Source organism: Dromiciops gliroides, chromosome 1 (genome assembly GCF_019393635.1).
Source record: "Dromiciops gliroides isolate mDroGli1 chromosome 1, mDroGli1.pri, whole genome shotgun sequence".
Taxonomy (NCBI): domain Eukaryota; kingdom Metazoa; phylum Chordata; class Mammalia; order Microbiotheria; family Microbiotheriidae; genus Dromiciops; species Dromiciops gliroides.
Genome location: NC_057861.1, coordinates 157,657,306 through 157,670,525, shown reverse-complemented (window position 1 = coordinate 157,670,525; position 13,220 = coordinate 157,657,306). Strand labels below are relative to the sequence as shown.

General features: G+C 38.2%; 1 protein-coding gene across 1 annotated transcript in view; it reads right to left on the bottom strand.

Moving 5' to 3' along the window:
* The window catches only part of CNGB3 (cyclic nucleotide gated channel subunit beta 3), a 181,027-nt gene that overhangs the window by 154,316 nt on the left and 13,491 nt on the right, over positions 1-13,220 (bottom strand). The gene's annotated exons all lie outside the window — the stretch shown is intronic.

Below are 13,220 nucleotides of genomic sequence, written 5' to 3'. Positions count from 1 at the left end.
GATCCAGGCTATAGGAGAATGTCAGATAATCATGGAATCTTTTAGAGTTTGAAGGGACCCTAATGATCACCTAATTCAACTCAAACCAAATGCATGAATTTCTTCTACAGTGCCCTTTCTAGTAATAATTCATCCTTTACTTGAACACCTTTAGTTATGGGAAAACTTACTACTTCAAAAACATTAGCTAGCATTGCTGAACGGTTCTAATCAGTAAGTATTTTTTATACTGAATCCAAATCTACTTCTATGTAACTTCTGTCCATCGAATCCTTGTTCACAGGATCTTCAGAGAGCCAGAGCTTGAAAGGCTACCTCAGAAGTCAATCTAGTCAAACTCTATCATTTTACAAATGAGTAAACTGAAGCTTGAGCTTGCCAACATCACATGGATGGAAGGTGGTGGATTGGAAAGAATATTGGACAGAGTCAGGAAGACCTGAGTTTAAATCCAGCCTCAGACACTTCCTAGTTGTGTAACCCTGGACAAAGCACTTAGCCTCTGTTTACCTCAGTTTCCTCATCTGTAAAATGGGAATGATAATGGCACCTATTTCTCAGGGTTGTTTTTAATATTAAATGACATGAAAATTATAAACTATTTAGGACAGTACGCAGTAGGCAATATATAAATATTAGCTGCTTCTTCTTGTTCTTCTCATTCTCCTATTTCTTCTCCTTGTCTTTGTCATTCTCCTCTTTTTCTTTCTTATTTTCTTCCACTTCCTCTTCCTCCTTCTTTCTCCTCCTCTTCCTCCTCATTCCTCTTTCTCTTCCTCTTTTGGGGCAGGATGCCCACAGAAGTCTAATCTCTCTTGCATAATATTTGAAGCGAGTTGTCATGTCCTACCTGGGAGGTTACCTGGTGAGATGTCACATAGGAGGACACTGAACAGTCAATGTGACAATTTGAGGACCATGTGTATGTGGGGGGTGGCTACCATAAATAATGAGAGGACCGTTAAAGAAGGAAGGTAACAATGTGACCCCCAAAACCTTGGACTTCAATTTTCTTATCTATATAATAAGACTGTTTATCTAGATGATAGCTAAAGTACTTCCTGGCTTTTACCTCCTACTATGAAAACTTTAGCTATATCTTAATTTTCCTTAGGGTTAGTAATTTCAGTAGTCTTTAATTTCTTCTTTTAGAAATATCAAGTCAACAAGTACTTATTAAGGACTTAGTATGTGCCAGGTGGCGCGTTAAGCAGTAGGGATAGAAATACAAGTCAAAGATAACTTCTGCCCTTGAGGAGCTTGTTACAGAAAACAAATAAAAGTCTGCTGAAAAGATGGGGTAAGTCAGGACAAGCAATGGTCCTGGAACCAGCTCCACCTGGCTTTTGTGAATTGATTGTTACATTTTCAGTCTGAGCATTTGTACCTTGGAAATTGGCAAATGCCACAATTCAGTGCTTTATTTATTGTTTTGTTGATTATCTTGCTCTAAGAAAGTGATGAAAAAATATTAATAATAAAGATTAAATTTTAAAGTGTTTTTGGGCACTTTTTTCTTCCCTTGGAGAGCTAGCACACCCCGTATCGGAACACAGCAAAGTCTAGAGAGTGAGAAGCAGAACAAAGAGGAGAATGTGGGATGGCTGACCTGGACCCTTCTTAAAAATATAAATTCTTGATGATGAGTGAGATGAGCAGAACCAGAAGAACATTGTGCACAGTATCATCAACATTGTGTGTTGCTCAACTGTGATGGACTATATTCTTCTCACCAATGCAATGGTACAGGAGAGTCCCAGGGGACTCATGATGGAAGGGAATCTCCAAATCCAGAAAAAAAAAAAGAACCGTGGAGTGTAGATGCTGATTGAACCATACTATTTCTTTTGTTTTTGGTGCTTTTGTTTTTCTATGTTGAGGTTTTTCCTCATTGCTCTGATTCTTCTCTTATAACACGACTAATGCATAAATATGTTTAATGTTTTATATATATGAAATCTATATCAGATTACCTGCTGTCTAGGGGAGGGGGAAGGGAGGGGAGGGAGGGAGAAAAATCTGAAATTGGAAAGCTTGTATAAACAAATATTGAGAACTGTCTTTACATATAACTGGAAAAAAATAAAATACTTTTATCAGAAAAAAATATAAGTTCTTGGGGGAGCTCACCAATGGGAGAAAGGGGGACGCAGGGGCCAAGGGATGTTCCTGGTTGAGATGATAGCTGAAACATGGTTGTGAAGCCTGGAGTGTCAGAAGCAGAGATGAGAGAGGAATTCAGGAGAAGTGGCCTATAATGCTTCACCTAGACCTTCACTACCTTTAGATGGATCTGAATGAATGATGTTCACATTGTCATTTATCTTGAAACAATGCCTCATATAGGGTATGACTCCTGTATCACTATGTTAGGCATTTAACTCACTTATGATCACAACATTAGCTTTCAGGAGTCCCTGAATAGTTTCAAATACCACCATTGGTTATATTAAAACTAATTTGAGAAAGCATTCCATATACTTTGGATAGGGGAGTGGAGAGAGATAGGGATCATACCTGTGATTGCATTGATATAGGGAATTTCTAATGAGCAAACTCTTTCTATCAATGTAGGTTAAAATCTCTGTATCTTATATTTTTAGAGCATTGCCCAGAGAATGGAGAGATAAAACACTCCATCTCTCTGCTCCTAGCACTGTGTCCCATTCCTGGAATGTTCTCTCTCCTTCACTCTGACTACTGACCTCCCTGGCTCCCTTTAAGTCCCAGCTAAAATCCCACCTCCTACAGGGAGCCTTCTCCAAGTCCTTTTATTTACAGTGCTTTCCCTTTGTTAACTATTTTCTATCTATGCTGTATATAGCTTGCTTTGTATATATTTGCTTGCATGTTGTTTCCCCTATTAGATTGTAAGTCTGTTGAAGGTGGGTACTGGTTTTTGCCTCTTTTTGTATCCTTAGCACTTAGCACAGCACTTTGTACATAGTGCTTAATAAATGTTAATTGAATTGAATTAAATTGAGAGGTTAAATAATTTGTCAAGAGTTATAAACTGGTATATGTCAGAGGTGATACAAGTGAAATGAGAAAAATATAGAAAAAGCCCTTTTTAAGTAGTTCTCATATAAATAAAATGTGTTGCATTGTCTGCATTATATAGGATAAAAATGACATGGGTGGGAGAGCATGATACCTGTCTTTAAGTATTTGAAGGGCTGTTGTGTTGAAAAAAGAATCAGAACCAGACACATACCCAAAAGAAATCAAAGAAAGAGGAAAAAGGTTCATCCATGTAGAAATATTTACAGTAGTTGTTTTCCTTTTTTGGTACTGAAGACTGAAAAAAGAGAAAATGCTTAAATTGAGGAATGTCTGAAAAATTATGTTATATCAATGTAATGGCATATTACTGTGCTAAAAGATATGACAAAAGGGATGGTTTTAGAGAATCCTAGGAAGACTCATATGAATTGAACTGAAGTGGTGTGAGCAGACACAGGAGAAAAATTTACATAGTAACCAAAAGGGTGTTAAGAAAGACATTTAAAGAAGTAAGGACTCTGATGAATGGAATAGCTATGGAGGACTGATGAAGAACCATGCAACCCATCTCCTGACAGAGGAGTGAGGGACTCAAGGTGCAGAAAAAGACATGACATTTTTGAACAAAGCATATGTGTATGTTTGTTTTACTTGAAAATATTTATTATAGGGATTGGGTTTTTCTTTTCTATTTTTTGGGCAGGGAGGTGCTTGGTGCAAAGAATGGAACCAGTAATAGAGTTGCCAAAAAAAAAAAGAAAAGTGGAGCATTAAATGCACAGAAGTCAAGAGGATCAAGAAGAAACAGACAAGAAGGATAGTTCTGAAAGTAACATGCTGAATATATTATATACTTTAAAAAGCAAGTTATGTTAATAGAAATTCACATTCTCATACCCAATCCTCTCATTCTGTTCTACTTTGTATATGTAAATGTTATTATTATTGTTGTTGTTGTTATTATTTTGGTGATGGTTAAATTCCAAATGGGAAAAATAGTGATTAGATTTGTCCTGCTTTGTCATAGAGAGGAAAACCTGGAGCAATGCAATGAGTAGAAAGTACAGAGAGGATGAATTTGAATCCTTGTAAGGAAAAAAATTTCTAACATTTAGAGCTCTCCAAAAGTAGAATGAACTACCTCATGCACGAGACAACGGAGTCCCTCCTCACTAGGGGATCTTCAGGAAAAGTCTGGATGAACCCTTATTGGGGGTGGAGAGAGGATTCTTGTTCAGGTATGTATGGGTCAGGTTAGATAGGCTCTGAGGTCCCTTCTAATTCAGCAATTCTGAGATTCTAGGATGTAAGTCCTTTCCTTCCCTAGCAGATAGAATTTAGACTGAGCTCTATAACATAGTCCTATAATCAGAAACCAACATCTGCGGATGTTGTGACATTGCACCTGCATGTTTTGAAGTGAGGAAAATGAAAATTCCCAGCACATATAAGAGGCTATCTTTAAACACTAATAATTTTGTTTTTTCAAGACCAGATAGCATTTATAGAACTCTTATTCCTATTAAGGAATGTAAGTACATGCCACGTCTGCAATTTTAAATGAAATCATCTTTTCTCCCACTCTCATATAAGTCAGAAATAGTTTTTATCTTTTCAATGAAACTTCCACAAAAGAAATCACCCTTCCCTGTAGATTAGCAATGAAAAATATAAGCTTACAAGCAAATTCTTTGGTGGAAGGATGACTAGGATATGAATAAAGCTGTCTGTCATCACATTTGAAATGCAGTCAGTCCTGTAGTGGTCTGTAATCTTTGACTACATAGGTCACTGGAGCATAATCTGCCTTCTACATGTGGGCTGTCTCCATATATAAAGAATGAGAGAATTTAGGGAATTACCAGAGTCAGATAATTCCAGCATAAGCGGATATCTGGTCTGAATTATCTGGGTAATTTTCTGTTTTTTTTCTTTCTACTTTAATTGGTTTTTGAAGATCTGGCCTATATTTTAGGGTGATAGTTTATTATTTTCCATATGAATATTACATGATGTAGTGCAGAAGGAAGATTACCATTTAGTATAGGAAATTCAAAAAGGTAATTAAATGGTAAAGTCATTAGAATGTTGGATCTTGAGTCAGGAAAACCCGAGTTCAGATCTTGCTTCAAATATTTACTATCTGTAACCTGGTGAAGTCATTTAGCCTTTGTCTGCCTCAATTTCATCATTTGTAAAATGGGGAAAATCATAGCTCCTGTCTCCTACAAATTAAGTATTCATATTCTTTAACCATTTATCCCATGGAGAATATTCCTGGCACAAAGCAAACAGTTAATAAATGCTTGTTGATTGATTGGCTGAGGAATGCTGTAACTTTCCCTTTCAGGGGAGAGGCTTAACAAGCATAGCACTCCCAAGGGAATGGTGGAGGTACTGAAAAAGCTGACTGTCAGAATTATTACCTTTTCCAATAGGGGAGAGCTTACTAACTAAAACATTGCTTAGTTGGATGCTGGAGAAGGGTATTCAGTGACCTTGGAGGTGGTTACATAACTGAAATGTAATACCTGGTAGGAAACAGGGTGAACAGAAGGCAATATCATAACATCACTTGTAGAAAATGGATACTTTTAAGTATTGGGAATGTGAGATACCCCTTGATGCATGTGTCCTGTCCAAATTTGTATGCCCCCATGTGATTCCTATGCATATCCTTTTTCTTTATTATTGGTGTATATATTTGTTGACAAGTGAGCTCCAAGTTTTGAGAGGAGCATTCTGGTATTACTTTCATTATTTTACAATTACATTTAATACCTTTTCTATGAACTGTGTGCTCTTTACCTAATTAGTAAACACAGACACATTGGTAGGGACTCATGTGACATTTACGATTTGGATTCTGACCTACAAAGTACCTAGAACTTATGGTAGCTTTCTGAGGCTTATGGGTGAGGGGAGTCCTGGGTGCTACATTATAAGACTATGAATTTTGAAGTGCCACAATTTCTAAAGGATCAGAATTGTGGAAAATAAAAGACAATGTAGGGGCAGCTAGGTGGCACAGTGGATAGAGCACCAGCCCTGGATTCAGGAGGACCTGAGTTCAAATCCAGCCTCAGACACTTAACACTTACTAGCTGTGTGACTCTGGGCAAGTCACTTAACCCCAAATGCCCCCCCCCCAAGACACTGTAGTTATAGATCATATTTCTCCCTTAAAAAGATACAAAAATAACATTTTTATCCTCTGTATTGGGCATTGAATATTTTAAGAATAAATGCATCAGGGGCAGCTAGGTGGTGCAGTGGATATAGCACCGCCCTGGAGTCAGGAAGACCTGAGTTCAAATCCGGCCTCAGACACTTAATACCTTACTAGCTGTGTGACCCTGGGCAAGTCACTAACCCCAATTGCCTCACTTACAAAAAAAAAACGAATAACGCTATCTATTTGAAATACATCCTTGTTAAAGGCTTATATAATTTAGTAATAATAATAACATAACATCTAATGTTTATACAGTGCTTTATATATTATCTCATTTTATCGTCCCAACAACTCTTAGAGATGGATGTTATTATTATCCTACTTTACAGGTCAGGAAACTGAGGCAGACAGATTAAATGACTTGCTTGAGGTCTCACAGCTAGTAAAATCCACGTTTTAGATTTAGCTCTAGATGAGATTTTACATATACATATACACACGTACACATACACAGATATACAGACACACATACATACAAACACACACACATATGTATATATATATATATATATATATATATATATATACTTTTATCTTTACAAAAACCCTGGAAGGTTATTTGTATTATTGTACCAATGGAAATTAATCGATGAAGCTTCAAAACCCAATTTTTAAAAGTGGAGAATGTTAAGAATGAACAGAAAATCAATGTTTTCTTCATTAATCTTCATGGGGCTGTTGCCACTGTATTATCTCTTAGTCAGATAGCCTTGAGAGGAGAAGTGGTCAAGATGAACTGGGAGCTAGGGCACTTTTAATAGTATCTTTAACACTGAATGTTCATTTCAGTAGGAATTTTATTTTTATCCTGTCTAAATCTTTGAAGTCATCTAAATTTACCTTTTTTTTAGGACCTTCAGAAGGGTAAAACTATATGGGGGTATTTAGTTATAGCATTTATTCAGTGGAGGGAAGAGGCAGATTCTTATGAGGATTAAATTAGGCACTATCTCGAAGGTCTTCATAAACCCTAAAAACCCATATAAATATTAGTAATCATTATAGTCTTTAAATTTCTTTACTTTATCCCTTCATCTCTTTTTTTCAGTTGTAATTGATAAGTTTTCTCTTGCCAAAAGAGTACCTTGCATCATATTGGCACCAGAGAGGAAAGAAAGGTAGGTGATGGTTGGGTAATATCTACATGAATTCAGGGTTAGAATAGCCCCATCATGCAGAAGTCTCTGCTTCAATCACCAACAGGTGGCAGTCTGAGCTCAAGTTGCTCCAGCTCCCAGGCCTTTTTCCATTCCTATATACATGTTCAAATGTGATTTGTTTGGGTTCCCCCATGGCTTACTGCTAGTACCTTGCCCAAGCTTTCTGACTAGGGAATGAAAATCCTAACTTATTTGGTCTGTTTGCCTTCATTCTCATTAAGATTCATATCTACTTTCCAATTTCACCTGACCCCAAAAGGACTGTAGTTACTGCATGGAATTGAAATTAAAAAGATACAACATTAAAACTCCCAAGTGGCTGAGCTCAGCTGCTCTCAGAAAAAGGTCTGAAATTTCAATTTCTCAGTGGCTGCAGTCACTTCCCTTAAGGCCTAGGAATAGTGGCAGACTGTAGGATGAATAGGGAAAAGGAAAAATCCAGGAGACTAAGAAGACCAATTAGAAGGTGAGGTATTCTAAGTATGTAGAAGGCAGTAGTCTAGGTAGGGCATAATAATAATAAGGGCTTGGACTGAATCGGAGACAGAAAGAATGAGACAGATATGAGCATTATTTTCAAGGAATAATAGAGGCATGTTTGAGTGCATATGGGATATGTTGAAAATGGAGCACCATAGATGACTGTTTTTTGGAATACTAGAAATTAATTTCCACTAATGGAAATACAGAGGTTAAGCTGGGAAATTGTTTTTGGGGGATAGAGGCATGTGATGCATTGAAAAGAGCTTTGGATTTTGAATTAGATGATCCAGGTTCAAATCCTGTTTCTGCTATTTATTCTGTGTCAATTTAAGCAAGTTACTTTTCCTCTGTAGGCCTTATTCACCTATAAAATGAATAGGTTGGATTATGGGTATACGAGAGTGCTACACTGAAAAATTTAACAGTTAACCCGTAGCGGGTTATTGGTATGAGCTGCCTCCAGCAAAGCACTACTTTCAACTCTAAATCTTATGATCCTATGATGAGGTCAATCTTAGACATGCCAGTTTTAGGTGACAGTAGGAGATACAAGTGGAAGTATACAGCTAGGAGTCATACCTGGAACTTGGTCTCTTTTGGGCTGGAGTTATAGATTTGGGAGTCACATACAGAGAGGTGATAGTTAAAGCTATGAGTGTGAATAAGATTACTAAGAGTCAGAGTAAAGAGAGAAGAATGTGGAATCAACTGAATTTTTTTGTACAAGTTTGATTTTTTAGATATTCACATTTCTTTAAAAATTTTTTGTATATTTTGGTTGATTTTTGTCCTTTGTTCTTGAAAAGGACCAAAATGACATCAGTATGTTGGGAGTCAAGGTACAGTGTTTCTGACTGTGGCTTATCAGATCAATATGAGCTTGGATGGCTCTACCACAGATTGGGCACAAATAGTCCATATGAACATTTGGACTGGAGATGTCTCTAAATTTGTGTAGCTCATGTTTCTTTTGAGCTACTGCAATCTTGCTTTGCTCAAAAAGCACAGCACCTTCTTTGATGGGGGCATGCCATCCTGGGCAGTTCTTTGCTGGTATCTTCTATGTCATGCAATTTATTCCAAAGTTTTTCAGAGAGATCTTAAAGAGTGTTCTCTTATCACTTCTGACTTCCACGTGAGTGCTTGCCTTGTGTGAATTCTGTAGTAGAATTTGATTGCTTGGCAGTTTAGCTCAACAAAGGACCTCACTATCTGGTACCTTATCTTTCCAAGTGGTCTTCAGAATTTCCCAAGACAATTCAAATGGAAGTGATTCAGTTTCCTTGAATAGTGCTAGTATATTGTCCAGGTTTCACAGACATATAACGATGAAGTCAGCATCATGCCTCTGTAGACTTTTGGTTTGGTAGGCAGTCTAGTACCTTTTCTCTTCCACACTTTCCTTCAGAGCCTCCCGCCCACTGAGTTAGCTCTGACAATGCATTCATCAGCCTCATAATCTATGTATTTAACCCCAGAAAAGTGTATTGCAAAGTTAAGTGAACTTATCCACAGCATTCAGTATTTCTCCATTTGCTGTTCCACATATGGATGGTGTGATGCTAGCTGATGGAGAACCTGTGTTTTCTTGGTGTTAATTGGTTTTTTTTTTATGTATAAGGTATTTTATTTTTTCCGTTACATGTAAAGATAGTTCTCAACTTTTGTTTATACAAGCTTTACAATTTCAGATTTTTCTCCCTCCCTCCCCTCCCTCCCCCCTCCCCTAGACAGCAGGTAATCTGATATAGGTTATATCTATATATCTCTATACATATAGATATAGATATATATACACACACATATATACATATAATAACATTAATCCTATTTCTGCATTAATCCTGTTACAAGAGAAAAAATCAGAGCAGTGATGCAAAACCTCAAAATAGAAAAAAAAAACCAACAGCACCCAAAACAAAAGAAATAATATGTTTCAATCAGCGTCTATACTCCACAGTTCTTTCTTTCTTTTTTTTTTCTTGGATTTGGAGATCCTCTTCTATCATGAGTTCCCTGGAACTCTTCTGTACCATTGCATTGGTGAGAAGAATATAGTCCATCACAGTAGGTCAACACTCAATGTTGATGATACTGTGCACAATGTTCTCCTGGTTCTGCTCATCTCACTCATCATCAGCTCACGCAAGACCCTCCAGGTTTCTCTGAACTCCTCCTGCTCATCATTTCTTACAGCACAATAGTATTCCATTGTATTCATATACCACAACTTGTCCAGCCATTCCCCAATTGATGGGCACCCCCTCAACTTCCAATTCCTTGCTACCACGTAAAGAGCAGCTATAAATATTTTTGTACATGTGGGTCCCTTTCCCCCTTCCATGATTTCTTTGGGCAAAAGACCTAAAAATGGAATTGCTGGGTCAAAGGGTATGCACAGCTTTATCGCCCTTTGGGCATAATTCCAAATTGCTCTCCAGAATGGTTGGATCAGCTCACAGCTCCATCTTGGTGTTAATTGTTAAGCCCAAATTAGTATAAACTGCAGAGAACTGATCCATATTTTGCTTCATCTTGGCATCAGAGGGAATATTGACTGCATAATCATTTGTGAACAAAAAGGCATGCACCAACTCTGCTTCCACTTTAGTCTTGGCTTGTAGCCTTTTCAAGTTACATAATTTTCTATTAGTGTGGTAGCTGATTTTGGTGCTGTTTTCATGTTGAAAGCATCTGACAACATTGATGAACCATTATGCTTAAAAGACGGGAGCAAGCACGCAGCCTGCTCAAGAGCATTGCCCATATCAGAACCGTGAAAGCATGCCATCATGAAACTGAAGTACAATACTGATGCAACTTTGGGCAATAAAATTTTGCCATTATCTTCCACAAATCCTTATGACTGACAGTATCAAAGGCCTTCATTAGATCAACAGATGTGTACAGATCTCTGTTCTGCTCCTATAATTTCTCCTGGAGTTGTCAGGCAGCAAACACTATACAAACCATTCCTCCACCCTTTCTGAAAGCACACTGACTCTTAGGTAGATGACCATCTTCCAAGTGAAGGATAAGTATATTATGGAGGACTATGGCAAGAATCTTGCCAGTAATGACTAAGAGAGAGATCTCCCTGTGATTGTCACAGGACAATTTGTTTACCTTTATAGAGATGGACAACCGAAGCATCCTTGACCTCCTGGGGGATAAGCTCCTCTTGCCATATAACACAGAAAATGTGAGTCAGTGTTTATATGAGCAATGGATTCCCTGCCTTGTAAATCTCAGCTGGAGTAGAATAAGTACCAGGAACTTTGCCACAACATTCAAAAGCTCTTCTTCAGTTGGAAGTTTGACTAGAGGGAGACTAATTTCAAGCTAAGGTATATGATCAGTGACTTCAGCATTGATTGATGATGGTCTGTTGAGAACATTATGGAAATGTCTAGCCCATTACTCAAGGATCATGCCCTTATTATTAATCAATGTGACTCCATCAGCACTGCCTAGTTAAGATCCACCACAAGTCTTTGGCCCATAAATAGCCTTTAGGACATCATAAAACCTTTTGGATTGTTACTATCATAACAACCAAATTTCATCTACCTTCTTACTGAGGTGAGAATCCTGTATCTCTCTAAGTTTCCCTTGCATTTTACTTTTGATGGAGTTAAATGCTGCCTTCTTAGAGACATGAACTATCCTGCTGATAAACCCTGTAGAGTTCTTGTCTTTTGTTTATCAGCTTCTGAATTTCCCTATTATTTTTGTCAAACCAATCTTGATGTAGTGAGTGTTCCGGCCCAGATGAGTAAGTTCAATGTTCTACACCAAATCTCTGAAAGCTGCCCAACTCCTTTTCTGCTCCTCTTTTGCCACCCATGTATGGGCTTGGCTTTCCCTCCAACTTAGCAACAAACTGTTCCCATTTAGAGAAGCACCTTCATCTGTTACAGTAAGTCTTCTGGTAGTCATCTTGCCTTTGGGCCATTGCTTTTGTTGAATGTGAATATTTAGCTTGGAGAGGATATGTCTGTGATCAGTTCAGCACTGTACTCCACACATTGCCTTCATCACTCTCACATCCTGTCTGTTGCTCCACCTTACAATTACAGTCTATTAAATACCAATGTTTGCTGTGAGGGTGCATCCATCAAGTTTTATTGCATTTAGGTATATGGAAGACAGTGTTGGTGATGATGTCATGAGATGCATAAATCTTCAGTAGTAAGTGATCTTTGCTGTTGTTTCTGTTTCTGATTCCATTCCTTCTAAGAATTCCCTGATAGTTTGAGCCTATGCTAGCATTAAAGTCACCCAGAATTATAAGCTTGTCCTCTTTTGGCACATTGATGCTAAGGGTCTCCAGGTCTTCATAACATTTTTCTTTGATCTCAGAGTTCATCATGGTGGGAGCCTAGGCACTAATGATGGTGGTGTGGTGCTTTCCCTCAAGTAGTAGTTGCATTGTCATGAGCCCGTCTTTCACTCTGTTGGGAAGGCATATGAACTTGTTGTCCAGATAGTTTGGATTACAAACCCATGCCAGCTTTACAATGCTCCCTTTCACTGTGGACATTCCAAAAATGGCTATTAAGTTGTTACTTTTGCCAGGTGACCTTCATTTGCCGGCCTTATTTCACTCAGGGCTGCTATTTGGATGTGATATCTGCTGATTTTTCTCACAACAAAAGCTGTTTGTCTTTCAGGTCTACTGGATTTTTGTGTTGTCTGTAAGTGTGCACACATTCCATGTACTGATGGGGAGTGGAATAATCTTTGCAGAAGTTTTTGTACATTTTTTTGCATTTCCTGCAGGGTGGGATGCCCACCTGCCATGGTAAGCAGACCAGGGTTGAGTGAAGCAGACAATTTTTAGGGTACCTTTTCTATCCCTTTCCTCAGGCTAGGAGGTGAGCAGTGTGATCTTTAAAAGTCTGCTCATCCATCTTGGGGGTTGCTGAATTCCACTACTGCTTCAGTCCAGTCAGAATACAACCCTAAGGCCTGGGTTGCCTTTGTGCAGGGTTGTGAACATAGCTCCCAGTGTATTTGCATCTGCTGTTTCATCACTTGCCTGTTGCCCCAGGACTTTGAGGTAGTTAAACATGGGAAAATGGTATGGGTGATGCCTTTTGATTTGCACATAAATTGGATTTAAGTGAGGCAGAGTTGATCAAAGTTGCCAGCCTCATTCTCTCTTCCAGAGTCAACAAAGTCCAGTGACAAGACAAAAGTCAAGATGACTGGTGATGACTCAGGATGCAGGGGATGACCTTGGCATCTTCAATGTCGAACCAAGCTCTAAGTGCTCCACAGAGGCTGCTCCAGCTGCCTTCCTGGCTGTTGGAACAAATTATCCTCATCTGCCCATT